The following is a 615-nucleotide window of genomic DNA, read 5'->3' on the forward strand; positions in this document are numbered from 1 at the left end:
AAAAGATCTTCACTAACCCCACATCAGAGGAAGGACTATACAAAGAATTCAAGAAACTAGACATCAAAATACCACCAAATAATCCAATTAAAAATGGGGTACAGACCTAATTAGAGAATTCAAAACAGAGGAATCTCAAATGGCTAAAAGGCACTTAAGGAATTGCTCAACATCCTTAGCCATTAGGGAAATGCAAATCAAAACAACTCTGATATACCATCTTACACCTATCAGAATGGCCATGACCAAAAACACTGATGGCAGTTTATGCTGGAGAGGATATGGAGTAAGGGGAACTCCTCCATTGCTGATGGGAGTGCAAACTTTTATAGTCACTTTGGAAATCAATATGGCAATTTCTCAGAAAATTGGGAATCAATCTACCTCAAGACCCAGCAGTACCTCTCTTGGGTATATACTCAAAGGATGCACACTTATACCACAAAGACATTTGTTCAACTATGTTCATAACAGCATTATTCATAATAGCCAGAATCTGGAAACAACCTAGATGCCACTCAACTGAAGAATGGATAAAGAAAATGTGTTGCATTTACACAATGGAGTATTATTTAGCTCTAAAAAAGACACCTTGAAATTTGCAAGAAAATGGAT

This window comes from Myodes glareolus, chromosome X (genome assembly GCF_982192425.1).
Source record: "Myodes glareolus chromosome X, mMyoGla1.1, whole genome shotgun sequence".
NCBI classification, from domain to species: Eukaryota; Metazoa; Chordata; class Mammalia; order Rodentia; family Cricetidae; genus Myodes; species Myodes glareolus.